At 38.0% G+C, this 19475-nt stretch overlaps 1 non-coding gene across 1 annotated transcript; it reads right to left on the reverse strand.

Annotated features, from left to right (window-relative positions):
• Nucleotides 1-329: 329 nt before the first annotated feature.
• LOC123459045 lies at nucleotides 330-433 on the reverse strand. Its single transcript, XR_006635975.1, has one exon. It is a non-coding gene; the product is annotated as a U6 spliceosomal RNA (small nuclear RNA).
• Between the last annotated feature and the right edge of the window lie 19042 nt (nucleotides 434-19475).

Below are 19475 nucleotides of genomic sequence, written 5' to 3' on the forward strand. Positions count from 1 at the left end.
CTGAGAAGCCATCTGGTCCTGGAGTCTTCTTTTTGGGAAGGGTTTTGGTTACTTTTTCAATCTCGATGGTTGTGATAGGTCTGTTTAGGAGATTAATCTGCTCTAAACTTAGCTTTGGTTGTTGGTATACGTCCAGGAATTTATCCATTTACTCCATGCTATCCAGTTATGTGGACTAGAGGTTTCTGAAATAAGTCCTCGTGATTCTCCCAATTTCATTTATGTCTCTTATGATCTCTTCTTTTCCATTTATAATTGTGTTAATTTGAAGTATCTCTTTGTTTTTGCTTAATCAAACTTGTCAGGGGTTTATTAATCTTGTTTATTTTAAAAATATGGAACACTTCACAAATTTGCATGTCATTCCTGTGCAGGACAATACTAATCTTCTCTATATCCTTCCAATTTTAGTATGTGAATTACTGAAGTGAGCATGGCAGAAAATTTTTGCCAACTACACCACTAACAGAAGTCTAATAACCAGAATCTACAAATAACACAAAAACCTAAATAATAAAAAATCAAACAACTCACTCCAAAAGTGGGGCAGAGAACTAAATAGGGAATTCTCAGAGCAAGAATTACAAATGGATAACACATACTTAAGAAAATGTTTAACATACCTAACTATTAGGGAAATGCAAATTGAAACAACTATGAGTCTCTACCTTGCCCCAGTAAGGATAGCAAACATTAAAAAATCAAAGGAGGGCTGGAGAGATGGCTTAGCAGTTAAGCGCTTGCCTATGAAGCCTAAGAACCCCGGTTTGAGGCTCAGTTCCCCAGGTCCCACGTTAGCCAGATGCACAAGGGGGCGCATGTGTCTGGAGTTCGTTTGCAGTGGCTGGAAGCCCTGGCACGCCCATTCTCTCTCTCCCTCTCTGCCTATTTCTCTCGCTGTCACTCTCAAATAAATAATAAAAAAATCCTTTAAAAAAAATCAAAGGAAAACAAATTTTGGTGAGGATATGGAGAAAAAGGAACACTCATTCACTGTTGGTGGGAATGTAAGCTGTTACAAACAGTGTGGAAATCAATATGGATACTCCTGAAAAGGATGAATACAGAGTTACCAACAGGTCCTGTTATTCTCTTACTGGGTATTTGCCTTAAAAGCTCCATGCTTTTAAGTTCAGTTCAGAGATATTTGCTCAACCATATATGCTCAATTCATAATAGCTGAAAACTGGAATCAACCCAGATGCCCTTCATTGGATGAATAGATAACCAAGATGTGGTATATCTACATGACAGAATTCTTCTCAGCAGTAAGAAAATATGACACATTGAAATTTGTATACAAATGGCTGAACTTGGAATAGGTTATTCTAAGTGAACTTACACAATCACAGAAAGACATCCATTGCATGGTCTTACTCATCTGTAGTTCCTAACCTGGATCAGCCCAAGTTGTTGACATAGCTGAATAGCATTGTGAGGCTTGGACCATATGGGGGGTAGGGCTTTGGGGAAGTGAAAGGATGGGATGGGGAACACAAAACTGAACCCAAATGAAACTGGTACCATAGAATCCTGTATCCTGGAAGTCAGACTAAAAGGTGAAACCCTCAAGAGGACCTTTGCTGGAGAACCTGAATTGAAGGACCCTAGAGAGGGTGAGATGAAACTTAACCTCAAATTTCTCCAGCTTCTCTTCTTTGTCTTTTTCTTTTTCCTTGGTGCTGGTCTGTAATTCCCTGTACCAGGATGTTTTCTACATCTACAATGAGCTGTTGATCAGAAAGGTCTACTAGATCTCCCAAAACAAGCAAGACAGACTTCTGTCAGAGCACTTGATTACCTACCAGAGGTTAATGGTAATACCCTACTGCTGAAGACACCATATGTTGTTGGCACAGACCATGGAGATACCTGTTTGGAACCTGAAGGAGAGCCAGTTCCCCAGACAATTAGCCCTTCTATTGCTGGAAGGTGCTACATGAGCTACTGGGCAAAAGTGGCCAGCATCTTTCCAAGCAACTCAAGATCTGTGATGCAGAAGCAAACAACTTGACGTGATACTCACACAAATGCAATAGTGGCACACGGCTATTATGGGTAACCAGCTCTTCTTGTATTAGCTAACAGATTTTCACAGTGGAAAGGAAACCATATCTGGAACTGGGAATCAAGTTACAATTGTATCCAGATAATGCTTCTGCTTTCCATTGTCAAGCTTCCACTAACCCTAGACTATAAGAGGATCTGCACCCTTTTAATTCTCTCCAAATTAATAATTGTTAACCCATTTAACCAGTGCTAACTTCATTGTCTGTTGGAGAATCTGCTTCTCTTTTTCATGCGAGAGCTGGACCTAAGGAGATAAATGACCCAGAGCACTGCACCCTGGCTCCAGCTCAAATCACAGAGGGATTAGGGAGGTGAGTAAGAGTGCTGCTTTCTTAGTGAATCTGATATCTGCAAAAGAGTGATGGATATAGACACTGAGCATACTCAACACCTACCAAACCAGAGATTGAGAGGACCTTAAGTGCCTATTGCTGAATTAGACTTAAAGTGTTCCAAGCATGGCTTGGAAAATTTTGTGGAAGAGGATGGAAAGATTGTTAGAGCCACAAGTTGGGACATTTTGCACACAGACATTCCCCCTCCCCATAATATGTGACCCACAATCAACTCTTCAGAAAAGGAGCAGGGAGGAGGGAGAGGTTAGTTCTAACATGTTGTTTACATACTATATATGTCCATATGTAGTAAAAGAAATCAGTTACTTAAAAAAAATAAAATATAATAATATTTCAAAAACAGTTACCTTTTTGCATTAACTCTTAACCTTCGCTGTAGGTTTTGTTTATGAGTTCTAGTTCTTTATTTTTATTTTTTATTTTATTTCATTTTATTTTATTTTGTTGAGAGGGACAGAAAGAGAAGAGGCAGCGAAAGTGTGAGAGAAAGACATCAGCCCATTCAGCAGCTGTGAATGAGCTCCAGGTGAATGTGCACATGCACAACATGTGTCTGCTATGTGGGACCTGGAGATTCAAATATGGGTTCTTAGGTTTTGCAGGCAAACACCTTAACCACTAAGCAATCTATCCAGCCCTATTTTGTTTATTTATTTATTTGACACAGGGTCTTGCTATGGAGTTCAGGTTAGTCTTGAAATTGTGATTCTCTCACCTCAGCTTCATGAGTTCTGGAATTAGTGCTGTGAGCCATTCTGCCTGACTATAAGTTTCAGTCTTTCTAGAGAAGCTAGACTTCCATTAACTTGCTCTCTATTAGGTATGTATAGTTTTCTTACTTACCCTGTACTTGAGGGAAATACTCCCACCTTTTTTATTTTATTTTACTTTTGCAATCAATAGTTATTCTTAGCAAATATAGACTGGGATATCCTATGGACAAATATGGCAAATTGTTTCCAGATATATTGATTGAATCTATAGTATGCATGACACTGAGCTATGAGAAAATTATCACAAAAGATGAATGTACTTTTTATTTATTTATTTATTTATTTATTATTTTTTTTGTTTATTTTTTTTTAATTTTTATTAACATTTTCCATGATTATAAAATATATCCCATGGTAATTCCCTCCCTCCCCACCCCCACACTTTCCCTTTTGAAATTCCATTCTCAATCATATTACCTCCCCATTACAATCATTGTAATTACATATATACAATATCAACCTATTAAGTATCCTCCTCCCTTCCTTTCTCCACCCTTTATGTCTCCTTTTCAACTTACTGGCCTCTGCTACTAAGTATTTTCATTCTCACGCAGAAGCCCAGTCATCTGTAGCTAGGATCCACATATGACAGAGAACATGTGGCGCTTGGCTTTCTGGGCCTGGGTTACCTCACTTAGTATAATACTTTCCAGGTCCATCCATTTTTCTGCAAATTTCATAACTTCATTTTTCTTTACCGCTGAGTAGAACTCCATTGTATAAATGTACCACATCTTCATTATCCACTCATCTGTTGAGGGACATCTAGGCTGGTTCCATTTCCCAGCTATTATAAATTGAGCAGCAATAAACATGGTTGAGCATGTACTTCTAAGGAGATGAGATGAGTCCTTTGGATATATGCCTAGGAGTGCTATAGCTGGGTCATATGGTAGATCAATCTCTAGCTGCTTTAGGAACCTCCACACTGTTTTCCACAATGGCTGGACCAGATTGCATTCCCACCAGCAGTGCAGAAGGGTTCCTTTTTTTCCACATCCCCGCCAACATTTATGATCATTTGTTTTCATGATGGTGGCCAATCTGACAGGAGTGAGATGGAATCTCAATGTAGTTTTAATCTGCATTTCCCTGATGACTAGTGACGTAGAACATTTTTTTAGGTGCTTATATGCCATTCGTATTTCTTCCTTTGAGAACTCTCTATTTAGCTCCTTAGCCCATTTTTTGATTGGCTTGTTTGATTCCTTATTAGTTAACTTTTTGAGTTCTTTGTATATCCTAGATATTAATCCTCTATCAGATATATAGCTGGCGAAGATTTTTTCCCATTCTGTAGGTTGCCTCTTTGCTTTTTTCACTGTGTCCTTTGCGGTGCAAAATCTTTGTAATTTCATTAGGTCCCAGTGGTTAATCTGTGGTTTTATTGCCTGAGCAATTGGGGTTGTATTCAGAAAGTCTTTGCCAAGACCAATATGTTGAAGGGTTTCCCCTACTTTTTCCTCTAGCAGTTTCAAAGTTTCCGGTCTGATGTTAAGGTCTTTAATCCATTTGGACTTAATTCTTGTGCATGGCGAGAGAGAAGAATCTATTTTCATCCTTCTGCAGATATTTATCCAGTTTTCAAAACACCATTTGCTGAAGAGGCTGTCTCTTCTCCAATGAGTATTTTTGGCATTTTTATCGAATATCAGGTGGCTATAGCTACTTGGGCTTACATCTGGGTCCTCTATTCTGTTCCACTGATCTACATGTCTGTTTTTGTGCCAGTACCATGCTGTTTTTGTTACTATGGCTCTGTAGTATAGGTTAAAATCAGGTATGGTGATACCACCAGCCTCTTTTTTGTTGCTCAGTATTATTTTAGATATTCGAGGTTTTTTATGATTCCAAATGAATTTTTGGATTGTTTTTTCTATTTCCATGAAGAAAGCCTTTGGAATTTTGATAGGGATTGCATTAAATGTGCAGATTGCTTTAAGTAAGATTGCCATTTTCACGATATTGATTCTTCCAAGCCAGGAACAAGGGATGTTTCTCCACTTTCTAGTGTCTTCTGCAATTTCTCGCTTGAGTGTTTTAAAGTTCTCATTGTATAGATTCTTTACTTCCTTAGTTAGGTTTATTCCAAGGTATTTTATTTTTTTTGATGCAATTGTGAATGGGAGTGATTCTCTGATTTCATCCTCTGTGTGTTTGTTGTTAGCATATACGAAGGCTACTGATTTCTGTGTATTTATTTTGTATCCTGCTACATTGCTGTAGGTTTTGATCAGCTCTAACAGCTTGCTAGTAGAGTCTTTAGGGTCCTTTATGTATAGAATCATGTCATCTGCAAATAATGATAACTTGATTTCTTCCTTTCCAATTTGTATCCCTTTTATGTGTGTCTCTTGCCTTATTGCTATGGCTAAGACTTCCAAAACTATATTAAATAGAAGTGGAGACAGTGGACACCCTTGTCTTGTTCCTGATTTTAGTGGAAAAGCTTCCAGTTTTTCCCCATTTAGTAATATGTTGGCTGTAGGCTTGTCATAAATAGCCTTTATTATATTGAGATATGTTCCTTCTATTCCCAGTCTCTGTACGACTTTTATCATGAAGGGATGTTGGATTTTGTCAAATGCTTTCTCTGCATCTAATGAGATGATCATGTGATTTTTGTCCTTCAACCCATTTATGTAATGTATTACATTTATAGATTTGCATATGTTGAACCATCCCTGCATCTCTGGGATAAAGCCTACTTGGTCAGGGTGAATGATCTTTTTGATATACTCTTGTATTCTGTTTGCCAATATTTTGTTGCGAATTTTTGCATCTATGTTCATGAGGGAGATTGGTCTGTGATTTTCTTTTTTTGTTCTATCTTTGCCAGGTTTTGGTATCAGGGTGATGCTGGCCTCATAGAAGGAGTTTGGTAGGATTCCTTCTTTTTCTATTTCCTGGAAAAGCTTAAGAAGCAATGGTGTTAGCTCTTCCTTAAAAGTCTGGTAAAATTCAGCAGTGAATCCATCCGGGCCTGGGCTTTTTTTAGTTGGGAGATTATTGATAACTGCTCAGATCTCCATGTTTGTTATAGGTCTATTTAAGTGATTAATCTCATTTTGATTTAATTTAGGTAGGTCATATAGATCAAGGAAATCATCCATTTCTTTCAGATTTTCATACTTTGTGGAGTATATGCTTTTATAGTATGTCCCTATAATTTTTTGAATTTCTCTGGAATCTGTTGTGATGTTACCTTGTTCATCTCTGATTTTATTAATTTGTGTCTCTTCTCTCTTTCTTTTGGTCAGATTTGCTAAGGGTTTATCAATCTTGTTTATCCTTTCAAAGAACCAACTCTTTGTTTCATTAATTCTTTGGATTGTTCTTTTTGTTTCTATTTCATTAATTTCTGCCCTAATCTTTATTATTTCTTCCCGTCTACTACTTTTTGATTTGCCTTGTTCTTCTTTTTCCAAGGCTTTAAGGCGAAGCATTAGGTCGTTTACTTGCGACCTTTCTAATTTCTTAATATAGGCACTTAAGGCTATAAATTTACCTCTTAGAACTGCCTTCATTGTGTCCCAGAGATTTTGGTATGTTGTGTTCTCATTATCATTTGACTCTATAAATTTTTTGATTTCCTTTTTGATTTCTTCATTGACCCACTCATCATTTAGTAGTGTATTGTTTAGTTTCCATGATTTTGTGTATGCTCTATAGCCTTTCTTGCTACTGATTTGTAGTTTAATTCCATTGTGGTCAGATAGAATGCAAGGAATTATTTCAATTTTCCTGAATTTGTTAAGATTTGCTTTGTGTCCTAATATATGGTCTATTTTAGAGAATGTTCCATGTGCTGCTGAAAAGAATGTATATTCTGCAGCCTTTGGATGAAATGTCCTGTATATATCTGTTAGGTCCATTCCTTCTATGACCTCATTTAGTCCAGATGGCTCTCTGTTTATTCTTTCCCTGGATGACCTGTCAATTGATGAGAGTGGGGTGTTAAAGTCACCCACCACCACTGTGTTTGGTGTTATCTGTGACCTTAGTTCTAATAGTGTTTGTTTGACAAATTTGGGAGCCCCCATGTTAGGTGCATATATGTTTAGGATTGTAATGTCCTCCTGTTGGAGTGTGCCCTTAATCAATATAAAGTGACCTTCCTTATCTTTCTTGACTAACGTTGGACTAAAGTCTACCCTGTCTGATATTAGGATAGCAACCCCTGTTTGTTTTCTAGGCCCATTTGCTTGAAACTCCGTCTTCCAACCTTTCACCCTAAGATAATGTCTATCCTTTGTAGAAAGGTGAGTTTCTTGGAGACAACAAATTGTAGGATCCTGCTTTTTAACCCAGTCTGCAAATCTATGTCTTTTCGTTGGGGCATTGAGACCGTTGATATTAAGAGATATTATTGAAAGGTGTGTATTTATGTTTGCCATTTTTGTGTGTGTGTGTGTGTGTTACTGGTTCTACCTGTGCTCTCTTCTGTTAACTGGTATTTGAGTATGGCTGGTTTTTTCTAGGTTCCTTATATGTGTGCTTTTCCTTTTGTTCAGCATGGAGGATTCTATCAAGTATTTTCTGTAGAGCTGGTTTTGTCTTCAGATACTCCTTTAACCTGCTTTTGTCATGGAATGTCTTTATTTCTCCATCTATTTGGATGGATAACTTTGCAGGATAAAGTAACCTTGGTTGACAGTTGTTATCTTTCAGAACTTGGAATATATCACTCCAAGCCCTTCTGGCTTTAAAAGTTTGTGTTGAATAATCTGCTGTAATCCTGATGGGCTTGCTTTTGTAGGTAACTTGATTTTTCTCTCTAACTGCTTTCAATATTTTTTCTTTGGTTTGCGTGTTTGGAAGTTTGAGTATAATGTGGCGAGGAGAGTTTCTTTCTGGGTTTTGTCTGGCTGGGGTTCTAAAGGCTTCCTGTATCTGTATTGGCACCTCTTTCCCAATTTGGGGAAAATTTTCCTCTATGATTTTGTTGAAGATGCCTACTATGCCTCTGGAGTGGAGTTCTTCTCCTTCTACTATGCCCTGAATTCTTATATTGGATCTTTTCATAGTGTCCCGAATATCTTGAAATTCCCACTCATACTTTTCTATAAGTTTGTCTTTCTCTTTGTTGGACTGCATTAGGTCTGCCACCTGATCTTCTAGCTTAGATATTCTGTCCTCTCCCTCATCCATCCTACTGGTGAGATTTTCTACAGAGTTTTTTATTTCATTAACTGTGTTCTTCATTGCTAGTAATTCTGACTGGTTTTTCTTTATTATTTCTATTTCTCTATTTATGACTTGTATTGCCTTCTTTATTTCATTAAATTGGTGTCCTGCCTCTTCTTTGATTCCTTTGATTTCCTCTTTGATTTCCTCTTTGATTTCTTCTTTGATTGTTTTCATGTGTTCTTTGACCTCTTTGAACATATTTATAATTATTCTTTTGAACTCTTTCTCAGGCATTTCCTCTAACTCTTTCTCACTGGAGGACATTTCTGATGCATTAATACTTTTAGGTGGATTTATATCGTCTTGCTTTTTAGTGTTTCTTGTGTTATACTGTATATATTTTTGCATCTTGGATTAAGTTAATGCTTGGATTTTCTAGCTATCTGTGTATTCTTAGCTGTATCAATTGATTTGATGTAACATATTTTCAGGGTAGGATCTTAAGGTATTAGGTGTGGCTCTTGAGACTCTCAGAGTATCTACAAAGATGTTCTTAGGGGTTGAGTTTCCCTGCTATAGGAGTATTCAAGCAGGCTGAGTGGAATAAAATACTGGTAGATTCTAAAATTTAACTAAACACTGTACACATTCCATCAAAAACAGCCCCGAGTATGTATGCAAGAGTAGTTATTATAATGACTAGATCCTCTATCAACAAAGAGGTTTAGATTTCTGGTCTGTTGAGGTATCCAAGTCAGCTTGTGACCAAGTGAGACCCTTCCCTGGTGCAATCCCAGTTACCTTGGGTGATTGTGGTCTCAGTCAAGTTGCTGCCTGGGTCGTCGGGCTGCTGTTCTGATTTCTGGAGCTGGGCACTTGCTTTTCCTACGGGGCAAACTGAGCCGCTGCTGCCGCCTCTGCTGCTGTTGTAGCTGCCACCCCCAGAGCCACCACCGCTGCTGAAGCTGCCGTTGCCATGTCCACCGCTGCTGCTCACCCCGAAGCCGCTGCTGCGGGATCTGCCACCGCTGCCGCTCCTGGGTCCGCTGCTGCTGGGGCCACTGGTACCGGTGCTGGAGCCGCTGAAGTTGCTGCCGAATTCTGCTCCTGCTTGGGTCCCGCCGTCAGCCCAAGTTGGCGTGGCCGGTCCCGGGCCACTGCTGTGTTCACTGGAGCTGGGTTCAGGCAGCGGGGGAGGGGAGGGAGCCGTGGCTGCTCTGGTTGTATCGCTTCTCCACGTGTGCTTTTACCTCGCGGTCTGCTCCTCCCTCCGTTGCTCGCTGCCGTTCTCCCCTCACGTTTCCCGAGTTGCGGAGAGCGCGGTGTGAGGGGAAAATCCCGCACCTGGCTTGTCCTGCGGCTCGAGCCGAGAGTCCGGCGGTTTTCTGCCGCTCCGCGGCTGCGGCGGGTGGCCGAGCCACCCCGGAGCCGCTGTTCCCGCCTGTGCAGGCTCTGGATGCTCTGGAACTCTTCTACTTCTCCGCTGCCGCCTCAATTTCCTATACACCTCACTTTTTAGTAAAAGTGTGTATTTTGCTGAGTTTTTTTTGGTCTTTTTCCCCCCTAGGCTGCTTTGGCGTGGTACCTACGCCGCCATCTTAATCGGAAGTCTGTACTTTTTATTTTTATACAAAGAATTAAATCCTAGCTGAATATTTGATGCTCTGGTACATAGAGCATCTTCAATTCTTTTAGGAGTTGATCAATATTTTAAACTTATAATCATCAGTTCTGAGAACACCACTTTTCACAAATACATGGATCAAAATTGCTAAACTATATTCAGGGCCATTTCAGAAATTATCAAAATTTCCATCCTACGCTATTTTAGTAAAGCAATTCTTTATGTCAGACCTTTTCAACTTAACTCACAAGGTAATAAGAAGGTCAGTGGAGTCAGGGAGGTGATGTAACCGTGAGAAAAATTGGAAGATCAGCCTTTGGGCAAACCAAAGAAAAACTCAAGCATGTTGCAAAAGCACACCAGCAGAAAATTCTATTCTTATTTCCTTTTCCTTTAGCTCATTAATTAATTAATTAATTGCTTAATTGCTAGTTTCACATCTACCCTGTGAAGACAGGAAATATGTAGTCCTCAGTTTATAGAGTGTAGCTTGAGGCATGGTGTAAGATGCAGACCTTTAGTTACAAAGTTGAGACCAAGACCCATTTCATTGACTTTTAATCTAAAAACCACTTTCTGCTAGATCACAAAACTTCCCTTAAGAATTTCATTAACTAATTACCATAGGTAGCCTGCATGCTGGATGACTTCAGCTTTTAAATATGAATAAACTTTAATAAGGAGGGTGAGTGGCTTTAATTGTCAAAAGATAACCCTGGGAGTATTGTGCTAGCAGACAATGCTTCACAACATCTTGATATGGAATTAGAAAACTTGCCTCCTCTTTATCCTTCTGTTTAGAACTTGGCACACCATTTTCCAGCAGTTCTAGGCTGATGGTAGATCATTTTAATTATCTTATCAAGTAAAATCCACAGGTATCCCTTCATGTTCTGATAGTTTTTCTTCATCAGAAGCACATATGGACTTTAGCTTACTGCTCTATGACCATATGATCTTAGTGGCAGCTAGTGAATTTTATGGATTGAGAGCTACTGAACAAATTCTTATAATCCCAAAGCTCAGCCTTCTTTAGCTAGTTCATTTTATGAGTACTGTGTAAGAACATTTCTTAAGCTCTTATAAGTGGATACTACTGTGAATTTGTGTCTGAAAGTAGGATTTATCCATGTGATTTCATATGAAAAAGGATGTTCATTTTCAGTAGGAAAAATATTTATGTTCCCTAAAGTAGAACTTCATCCCACTATAGGCCTGTTTCAAAAGATCTGATCAAATATCTCCTTTGCTGTAAATTGAAAAATAAATTACTTAAGATCAAATGGATTTCTTCTTTAGAGTCCCAAGTTCCTAACTTAATTGTTAGGGAAATTCTTTTAAATATACTTAGAGCTGATAAACATTATTAAATGGAACAAAATGTATCCTGGATAGAAATGCATTTCAACAAAATAATTTCTAGCACTATAGATAAACTGCTAGGGAGTTGGATTCTAAATTTATTAGTTCAGAAAACTCTTAACCAAGAAGGAAAAAATGTCAGAATTTATTTACTTTTAGGTCTTAAATAAGAGTTTTGTTACTTTAAATTTCTTTTTTTGCAAATTCATATATATGCATTTTCAATGTATTTTGATCATATTCAATCCCTATTACCTTCTCTTATCCCACTCCAGAAAATTCCCTTCTTTCAAACTACTCCCCCTCCCTAGATTCCTGCCTTTTTTGTGCCTCCCTGAGTTGTCTTAGTGTTTCTTCCATGAGCATGAGTGGGGAATCATTTACTAGAGCATGGAAAACGTATCAGTGGCTGCAGTAGTATGGAAATGGAAAGTGTCTCCCCATCCCCAGTGACTATTAATTTTCAATGTTACTGTTTTTTTCTATTATATGTAACCATTTTAGGGGCTTGTTGTGTACTTAAGTGCTTAATTGGTTAAAAAAAGAATCACATTTATATTCTAATCTCTACCTTTCAATTCAAAGCAAGCATTCTTATCTTGTGTAGTTGGCCTTTCTTATTCATAAGCAACTTAGTTTACTAAAAGTTTAAGTGAGGACTGTAAGCTCAAAGAAAGAGGAAAATTCAGTTGTTGTCTATTAGATGTTTTGATCTTGTATTTTCTGTGTCTCAATTTTCCCATTTTTATTTTGCTCCCAAATAAAATGACACTGAATTTATAGCTTGTGGTGTTTTGATCACTAAGACACAGCAAGCCCTTAGCAAACATTTAATGCTCAATAAAAGGGAGGTCAGTTATTGACTCAACAAAATCCTCTCAACTCCATGTCTCAGGTCCCCCTCACTGAGGTGGAGAGTCCCACTTCTTTTTCTATACCAGCATTTGCAAAGGTTTCAGATAAGCTGATAAGTATCACCTGTTACAGCTTTCTCAGAGAGTTGATGGTTATGTTATGACATCTGGATTTCTCTCATTTGCCTCTGTCTTCAAGAAACCCTTGTGGGCTTAGGTGCATTGGCCAACCCCATCTCCAACTGTGGGGATCCAAGCCTGAGCCCTAGATCAGAGTCTCATCTTCTGCTTCATAACATTCTCACAGACCTCTTTGGACTTCAAGACTATGTCGTGTGAGTCTGAACTGTCCTTGATTTTGACAAACAACAACTGTTTTCCTCAGAAAATTGAGTCTTTTCAGTCCTATTTCCCTGAGGTTTTTAGGTTCTCTTTGTCTTAGCATTTACCTGAAGAGTAGGATTTGGGTTTTTCCTCTCCAAAACAAAAAGTGATAGTGAAGTCTTTTAATTCCTAAGTGTGGAATCCTGCCAGCAATATTGGTGCCACAGGCATAGCATGTAGACAAAATTTAAGTGGTTCAGTGCCAACCTGAATACAGAGTTCTATGACTGCTGTGATAGAGGAACACATACAGAGCAGAAGAGAAAGTGAAAGAGGCTGATAACCAATAAAACCCAGGCTCTTGAAATGTGACCTCAGCCAGGCAGAGTTAGCAGGATCAGGTAAGAGAGTCTGAATTGTCTGGAATTATAAGCTACTTGGTACAGGTACAAAAGAGACTGCAATGATGAAAGAGAGCTGGTGAGGCAGGACTGGTCATATGTCAAAGGGCCTTGTAGGTTACTGTGGTAGTTTGAATAAATGTCCCCCAATAGATTCAGGAGTGTATTAAAGCTTGTAGTTTAGATTTCTAGCCACCTGGCTGAAAGAAGTGCCACTGTGGACGGATCCTTGGGTTCAGCCCTAAGGTGTTAATGGCAGTGGATCTAAATTCTAGTCCAAGGTGCAGAGTGCTTGAGTTCTGCCTCCAGTTCCTGGAGTGTGCTGTTTTTCAGTGGTAGTTGCCTTTTTCCCTCTGCATCTGTGTAAAGGTCAGCTTCTTCTGCTAATAGGGAAATTCTCCTGGATCTGTGAACTTCAATAAATCCCTCCCTCCCATTAGTCATGCCTGGTGTGGAGTTTCATCCCAGCAACATGAAGCTGAATATGACAGTTACCATAAGTACTCAGACTGTCCAGAAAGCATGTCCTTTCTAACCAGGCCAGCATCAAAATGATATGAGAAGCTTTCATGCATATGTGTGTGTATATATGCTACATGATATTCATATATATATATATTAAATGATATAGGTTATGTAGGTATATATATGTTACTGTAGACCTACTAAGTCAGAATATTTATAATTATGAACAGTTTGAAATAATATTCCAAATTTACCAATTTTTGAATTTCTTCAATGGCAGTTCAGTTGTTATGAAACTCCTTTTATAATGTACATAAACTATGTGAAGACATAGCACTGTGCAAACATCTGACTAAATACAATGGCATACTTGAGATTACTGAGCATTCCAATGTTAAAATAGAATTATATATTTATCCATAGTCTTTTGATTATTCTCAAATCTTTGTCTTTACCATGCATAAGAAGACTTTTTTCCCCCCTAGTGAGAAGATCGTCATGATATCTGTGCTTGCTGTCAGAGCACTGTGAAAAATCTATCAGCTCAGAGGGGATACTAGAATCTACTTTCACAAGAAAAGAATGTGACCCTACATAATGGAGTCATTTGGGATTAGGATGTTCAGTATATTCAGAAGCTCAGAAATATGCCAATACATATAAAAGCTACCCTCTCTCTTCCCTGTTTTGTACAGCCCATCCATTATGAAGACTGATTTGTCTCATGATGTCCTTTCTCATCCCCACTTGCAGCATTTCCTCGGGGTGAGACAAGGGCAAGTTCTCTCCCTCCATCAGCCTCTTCCTACACAATATTCTCCCAGTTGTAGTACAGTCTAGGGACATGACAAGGCTCCCATTACTTCCAAACTAAGAAATCTTAGTGTTTTATACTTAGAAGGTTCAAGCCACTCCAAATTGGTTTTTAGGTCAAATAAAAATTCTTTTGCCTGGTATGGAAGGGTAGAACAGGTCAAAATATGGACATCAACCTGAGGAACACATTGGCTTCATCCAAGACCACTTTGTGTGGAAGTAGATGAGTCCTTGTGTGATTTCTTCCCTGGTCCAACATTGCAAAAGTTGACAGACTCCACAATTCTTCTAATTTTCTGATTTTTTTTCCCCAGAACCCACAAAATCATCAATTTTTGCCATATCTGTGGACAAAATATAGTTACTCATCTCATGTGTTCTTGTTATAGTTTAGTTGCTACTGAGGTTGTAAACTGAGGTAAAAGTGAAATTGTACCTGAAATGAATTTTGTCTCATGGAGCATCAAATCTAGACTAGCTCTCTCTAGTCTAATCAGAGATCCTTATGGCACAGGTCCCACTTATATTACAGTTGCTTTGCCTTCCACATGTACTACACCACATGGTAGGCACTAGCAACCATTTACAGTTCCCTCAAAAGGCAATGCCCATGCCAGCTCCTTGCATTGATCTGCACTTCCCTTCTCTACCACTTGGGGCTCAGTAATAACATCAGTCTTCCCAGGAGATACTGTAGGTGCTGCCTTTTACTCCAGCCAAGAGAGCTAGGCTTCCAGTCTGTTCCCATTGTACCCTATCTCAGCACTAGTAACATGCTGTGGAATGTCATTGTCTGTTGGAATCCCTCACTACCATCAAAAATCCTTTAGTACAAGATACATTTTACTTACCCTCGTAGGTCTATACTTACCATTTTGCCTGGCTATTCTTATGCCCAGTGATTGTTGAACGGAATTATAAATTATATATATTTTTAAAATTTGAAGTATATACAAAATACTGGATCATAAACTATACTCCTTATTAAGAAATATACAAGGTCACAGCTTTCTCCAGCATAAAGATTACTACACAAAAGATATTAAAAAAAAAACTATTTTTTCTTCCCCATTCAACTAGTTATCAACAAAATCTCTACAAAAGGGACTGGAGAGGTGACTCAGTGATCAAGGCTCTTTCTTACAAAGCCTAAGGACCCAAGTTTGATTCCCCAGTACCCATGTAAAGCCAGATGCTATGATGGGTTTTTATAGTTTTGTTTTTTTTTTGTCTTATGTTTAATCAGAAAATTCTTTTGCATGTTGAATGAAAACTTCTGATATTTGCCTACATTTGACAACAAATGAAATGAGACTGCAGTCTGATTAATTCTCCAAAAAATAAAGCCAAATTGTATTTATTCCAAGATGCAGTTTACATTCAGTAAAAGACACTGCAATACAAGTCTTGCTACATTTGGATTCATTGATTAATATTTACTTATACTAAGCCACGTTTTATTTTACATGAGGATTTGGAGAACTTAAAAAAAATAATTGATTCTGTATCTTACCATTATCCCAAACTGGTCTTGACCTTCTGATCCTTTGGGTTTAGTCATCCAAGGTATTACTAGTGTGTGCCTGAGCTGAAAAGTAATATCTAGTCTCACACATGGGAGAGCATAATCTTTGTCTCCATAGGATTCTGATCTGGTTCTCAATTCCAGGTATGGGTTGTTTTACACTGAGTGGCTCTCTTAGCCAATCAGAAAGCTATTTGTTACCCACTGAGGCTGTGTGCCAGTATTGCACTGGCCTTTACATTGTGTCAGGGTGTTTGCTTTTGAGTGGTTTAGACCTCTGTTTGCTCAGACTATTGTTGTCTATTTTCCTGCAATAGCTCATGTAGTGCTTTCCAGCACTAGACAGGCTAACTGTCTGGGGACTGGCTTTCCTCTGAATTCCAGCCAGTTCTCTCCATGGTCTGTGTCAGCAGCATATGTTGTCTTCAGAAATAGGGTCTTGACTTTTGCCTCAGGTGGGTAATCAAGTGCTTTGATAGAAACCTGTCTTGATTTGGGGACCTTGTAGGTATCTGCGATCAGGTAGCAACCAATCTCTAGTACTGACAGCTACAAGTAAGAGAAAGAAAATATTTTTTCTTTAAGCTTAGGCTTCATCCCACCCTCACTAAAGCCCTACTTTTCAGGTGCTCCACCCTTATGCTTTTTGAGGGCTATATCCTTTAGCTATCTCCAAGGATAAAGATTTCTATGGTATCACCTCATTTTGGTTTTAATTTTGTGTTTATTCCCCCCCCCCCATTCCCTTCCTCTCCCACTAAACCCTTCAATACCTATTGTCTGGGCCTTAAGTTGCCTATCAGGTATTACATCAACTTGAGCAGGTCCAGGTTAGAAATTGTGGATAAGTAGGAGAATGGCAAATAAAAAAAAAAAAAAAAAGAAAGAAATTGCAGATAAGTGACATGATACAGCATTTATTTTTCTGTGATTTTGGGAGTTCACTGAATATTATCTTTTCCAAGTCTGTCCATTTTTCTACAAATTTCATTGCATTGTTTTTTCTTACTGATGAGTAAAATTCCATTGTGTAAAGGTACCACAACTTCATTATCCATTCATCCAATTATGGGTATCTTGTTTGATTCCAGTTCTTAGCTATAAAGAAGTAAGCAGCTATAAACATGGTTGAGCAAAATTCTCTGTATTGATGCATGGAGCACTTAGGATAAAAGCTCATTCAGGAAATAACTAGGTCTGTTGGTAGCTCTGTGTTTATCCTTTTCAGGAATCTCCAAATTGATTTCTATAGTGGTTGTACAAGTTTACATTCTCACCAACAGTGGATGAAGGTCCCTCTTTCCCCACATGTTCGTCAACATTTATCATTGTTAGATTCTTTTAATGATTGTCATTCTTACTGGAGTAAGATGGAATCTCATGGTTGTTTTAATTTGCGTTTCTCTGATGGTTAGGGATGTTCAACATTTTCTTAAGTGTGTGTAAGCCATTTGTAATTCTTCTTTTGAGAACTCCCTATTTAGTTCTCTGCTCCACTATTGGAGTGGGTTATTTGATTTTTTATTGTTTAGTTTTTTTGCGTTCTTTGTAGGATCTAGATATTAGGCTTCTGCCAGTGGTATAGCTGGCAAATATTTTCTGCCATTCAGAGGCATTGGCTCTGCTTATAGTGTGTTTGTGCAAAAGCTCTTTAGCTTCATAATATCCCATTGGTTGAGTGATTATTTAATTTCCTGGGCTACTGGGGTATTGTTCAGGAAATCTTTCCCCACTCCTGTATCATGGAGAGTGTCTCTTATTTTTTTTATTCCAGTAGGAGAAGACTTTCAGGTCTTATATTGAGGTCTTTAATCCACTTGGACTTGACTTTTGCATATGGAGAGATGAGTGGGTCTAGTTTCTGATTTTTGTATGTATGGTCATCCAATTTGTCCAATACCTTTGTTGAAGATGCTGTCTTTACTTGACCTAAGGTCTGAGTCTTCAGTTATGTTCCATTGGTCTACATTTATGCCAGTACCATGGTGTTCTTGTTACTATGGCATTGTAATATAGCTTTAGATTTGGTATGTTGATACCTCCAGAGCTGGTCTTTTGTGCTGAGGATATGTTTGGATGTCCAAGGCTTGTTGCCATTCCATATGAATTTTGAGACCATTTTTCAACCTCTGTGAAGAATGATGCTGCTATTTTTATTTGGATTGCATTAAATCTTTGCATTGCTTTTGGTAGAATTGCCACTTTCACAATATTAATTTTGCCTATCCTGGAGAATGGGAGGATTTTCCATTTCCTCAAGTCCTCCTCGATTTATTTCTTAAATTTTTTGTATGTTTTCATTATATGGTCTTTCACATCCTTGGTTAGTGTTAATCCAAGGTCTTTAAATTTTTTTGTTGCTATTGAAAATGGGATAGCCTCACTGATTAATGTCTCTGTATATTTTTCCTTTGCATAGAGAAAGGCTACTGACTTTTGTGCATTGATTTTTGTACCCCACCCCTTTACTGAAAGAATTAATTACCTTTAGAAGTTTTGGGGTGGAGATTTTCTGGTCACTTATGTATAGGATCATGTCATCTGTAAATAGGGCTAATTTGACTTCCTCCTTTCCAATTTGAATCTTTGTTATTTCTATCTCCTCTTTTATTGCTTCTACCAGTACTTCTAGCACTATGTTGAAGAGCATTGGTGGGAGTGGACACCCCTGTCTTGTTTCCATTCTCAATGGGGACTCCTTGAGTCTTTTCCATTAAGGATTATTTGGGCTTTGGGTGCTTTATATATAACCTTTACTGTGTTGGTATATAAACCCTCCATGCTTATTCTGTCCATAATTTTGATTATGAAGTGGTGTTATATTTTATCAAAGACCTTCTCTGCATTAATTGAGATGATCATATGGTTAAGTTTATTGATGTGGTATATTACATTAACCAATTTTGATATGTTAACCCATCCCTGCATCCCTGGTATGAAGCCCACTTGATCAATGTGGGTAATGCTTTGGATGTGTTGTAGAATCCAGTATGCAAGGATCTTGTTCAGATTCTTGCATTTAAATACATCAGAGAGATAGGCCTATAGTTTTCTTTTTTGTTGCATCTCTATCTGATTTTGGTATTACATGATGTTGGCTTCATAAAAGGAGTTGGAGAGGATTATATGGTCTTATATTATGAGAAACAGTTTGAAAAATATTGGTTTCAGTTCTTCTTCAATGAAGGTTTGATAGAATCCAGCTGAGAAGCTATCTGATTCTGGACTTTTCTTTTTTTGGAGGATATTGATTACCTGTTCAATCTCCATGGATGTGTTAGGTTTGTTTAGGAGATTAATCTGCTCTGAGTTTAGTTTTGGTAGGTGGTATGTGTCTAGGAATTCATCCATTTCTTCTACACTATACAATTTTATGGAGTAGAGGTTTTGGATACATGTCCAATTTCATTGATGTCTATTGTGATCTCTCTTTTTTCATTTCTGATTTTGTTAATTTGAGACTTCTCTTTTATTTGCTTGATCAAATTGTACAGGAGTTCATAAATCTTGTTAACTTTTTCAGAGAACCAGCCCTTTGTTTCATTAAATGTTTACATTATTTTCTTAGTTTCCAATTAATTAATTAGTTATCTTATCTTGATTATTTCTTTCTATCTGGAGCTCTTAGAGTTGTATTCTCCTTGTTTTACAATTGCCTTTATGTGGACAGTTAGGTTATTAACTTGGGATCTCTCTGTCTTCATTATGAAGGCATGTAATGTGATGAAATTCCCCCTTAGGACTGCCTTAATGTGTCCCATAAGTTTGGTAGGTT

This window comes from Jaculus jaculus, chromosome 2, assembly GCF_020740685.1.
Source record: "Jaculus jaculus isolate mJacJac1 chromosome 2, mJacJac1.mat.Y.cur, whole genome shotgun sequence".
NCBI classification, from domain to species: domain Eukaryota; kingdom Metazoa; phylum Chordata; class Mammalia; order Rodentia; family Dipodidae; genus Jaculus; species Jaculus jaculus.